Source organism: Sapajus apella, unplaced genomic scaffold (genome assembly GCF_009761245.1).
Source record: "Sapajus apella isolate SASKATOON/1434 unplaced genomic scaffold, GSC_monkey_1.0 scaffold91, whole genome shotgun sequence".
In the NCBI taxonomy this organism is placed as follows: Eukaryota; Metazoa; Chordata; class Mammalia; order Primates; family Cebidae; genus Sapajus; species Sapajus apella.
Window position 1 is genome coordinate 4847802 of NW_022437031.1, and position 3231 is coordinate 4851032.

The following is a 3231-nucleotide window of genomic DNA, read 5'->3' on the forward strand; positions in this document are numbered from 1 at the left end:
CACAGTCGGGGGAGGCCCCAGGCTCGTCTGTGGTGGAGCCCACAGCCATGGAGGAGCCATGGGAGTGGGCGATGCAACTTCCAGGGCGGACTTCCCTCTGTCCTTGCCTCATGTCTCCGCTTCCTGTTGCCTAGTACCGTGCCGTCTCCCGTCTGCTACTCTTTTGACCCAGAGCTTTCAGAGTGGGGCTGCTCAGTGGAAGCCGTAACCGCCCCCACCTCATAGCCCAGTGAGAGTGCCCGTTGCACCGCATCGCCCCCAGGGCCGCCTCCTTGCCCTAGGTGGCGGCCTCCATTCTCCCTCAAAACATTCCCCATTCTCGCTCAAAGCAATCCCCTCAGCTCCATGAATGGAAGTCTGGCTCCATGAATGGAAATCTGGCTCCACAGAGCACACTGGGGCCCAGCCCCTGACTCATGGTGCCCAGAAGACCTGGCTACGGCACCAAGTGCAAACCCATTAAACTGCTGGCTGTTTTCAAGTGGAAATCACAAAGATTGATGCCTACCTCTCTGAGGTAGATATTAAACCAGGCAAGTGTCCCTAGGAGAGTGAACAGAGAGGTGGTTGACTCAATGGTTCAGCATTTTAAAGTAACTATATTTGAAGACTTTAGACAAGCTTTTGATGAAAAAAAAAAGTCTTTACACCACCAATCCATCGACCTTTTAAGGTGTCAATCAAATTTGTCTCTCGGGTGTGTTGTCACCTACTGCATGAAGTACTGACAGGACGAACCTTGCCTGAGTCACTGGAATTAGACAGGCCAATCAGCACTAAACCTGTCCATGCCGTTAATGTGGCGCTATGACATCTGCCCTCCATGAAATACATGCCTGTGGGGTGTTCCTTTTTCTCAGCTCCAGAAGGATATGGCCACCCTCTGGGAGGGAGAAGGGAAGTATGGTTTGGATTCCATCAGTCTGTTTAGCCTGCCATGTGGAAAACAATGCTTAATAAAGCCCTCTGGCAGGAGTGTGAGGAAACGATGGAGGAGAAAAAAAACTAATCCAAGAAGCCGATTGGGAGGCTTTTCAATCACTAATTCAGGTTTCAGTCTACATGTTACTTCCTTGAGAAGAAGTGTTTGACACCCTTCTCCCCCCATCCAGACATCCCCATGTCTGAGTTAGGTATTTCTCTTCTGTATTCCCATAGCACAGTATAATTCCCCTATAATAGCATGTGTCACCCTGAATTATGACTGTTTATTGTTCTGTCTCTCCTATTACAATGAAAGCTCCATGGAGAGATTGTCATTTTATTCACCTGTGTACCCTCCATACCCAGAACAACTTTTAGTAATATTAAGCAAATAATGAATACATAAATCCAAGCACATAAGAGGAAGAGCATCCAAATGAGCCTGAAAAATCAGAGAAATATTTGTAGTAGTATGTGATACCTTAGCTGAGCTTTAACAAGTCTAATGAAATCAAGAGTTTGGATTGAAAATGAGGTACTCAGGAATAAACTATTTCTGAGCTCTCTAAGATATTATAAAACTTTATTAAAAGATCTAAGAGAAAATGTAAATAAATGAAATGTATTAGCTTTATTGAGAAGACTCAATTTTATAGTGCATCAGTTCTCCCAAAATTAATCTATAAATGTAGTTTTAACTAAAATTCCAATTGGGAGCCAGGTATTGTGGGCATGACGATATTTCCAGCACATTGGGAAGCCAAGGTGGGAGGATCGCTTGAGCCCAGGAGTTCTTAGGAACATGGCAAAACCCCATCGCTAAGAAAAATGCATTTAAAAAAAAAATAGGAATGAAGGCATGTGACTGTAGTCCCAACTACTTGTGATGTTCAGACGGGAGAATCACTTGAGACCAGGAGGTCAAGGCTGCAGTGAACTGTGATCTCACTGCTGTACTCCAGCCTGAGCCACAGAGTGAGACCCTGTCTCAAAAAATAAAACAAAATAAATTTCCAATAGGGTATAGTATAACACTTGATAAGTCCATATTAAGATTTATATGGAAGAATAAATGACTAAGAAAAATCAATAGAGTTTTAAAGAAAAATAAAGCAGCAATTGCCCTAATTCCTATAAAACCGTAACAGTTATACCACATGGCTTTAAATGCAGGGACAGGCAGATTAATGAAGCAGAGTCTAGAAACAAGACACATGTGTGTTTATGGAAACTGTAAATATCTGACCTAGTGTTTCAGATCAGTAAGGAAAGAGTAGAATATTTAATAAATTGTGTTTGCACAGTTTTTAACTGTTTTTCAAAAATTAGATCCATTATACATCAAACACAAAATTTATTTCTAGGTGAATTATAATCCCAAATATGGAAAGTAAATTCAAAGTTCTTTTAGGATAAAAATGAGAGAGTATTTCCAACACAAAACAAAGTGTAAAGTATAAACTGCAAAGGAAAATGATAATAAACTTGACCAAGATTTAAAATTTTTGTAATGCAAAAGAAACAACAAATTTTAAAATATTAGAAAATTTATGGTTCATATAACTGAGAACTTTACAAAATATAAGGACAGATGAATTGAAAAATAGGTAGTTCTCAAAATTGGAAACCCATATAGCCAGTAAACACATGAAAAGATTCTGATTCATTAATAATCCAGAACTTGCAAATAAAGTCACTGTTACCATTTTATGTCCATCATATTTGTGAAACTAAAAAGCCTTATGATTTGCAAAAAGTGCAAGGTGAAATGAAAAATCTTATAAAATACCAAATGTTGGTGAGGATGAAGTAAAAGGAACTCTCATGCATTGTTTGTGGAAGTATCATTTGACACGACTACCCTGGAGAGTAGTTCTCAACTAGAAGAGATGAAGTAAAGATGAGACTGCATATCTTAAAGCCCATAAAGAGGTATCTTGCATGTGTGCCTGAAACATTATATGTAAGAGCAGAAAATTGGAAACAGCCTAAACTCCTGTCAGTGGCAGAATAAATATACAGTAAATAAATAGTTATATAAGACTATGGTGTACTACCTAACAGTTAAATGAATGAACCAGATCTATATGTATCAATGTGAATTATTAAATCAATGTTGCACCCAGAAAAGAAAAAAGAAAATACATAGAGAAGATAAAAGAAAAAATAATAAAACAGAATGAAGCACACCTACAATCCCTAGAAAATAGCCTCAAAAGACAAATCTAAAAGGCTTAAAGAGAAGGCAGAGAGATTAGAGTTAAAGTTTATTCAAAGTCATGATAACGGAGAACTTCCCAAACCTAG

The 3231-nt window shown here is 39.1% G+C and overlaps 1 pseudogene; it reads left to right on the top strand.

Moving 5' to 3' along the window:
• Positions 1–416: 416 nt before the first annotated feature.
• Positions 417–1009, top strand: LOC116534997 (annotated as a pseudogene).
• Positions 1010–3231: the final 2222 nt, after the last annotated feature.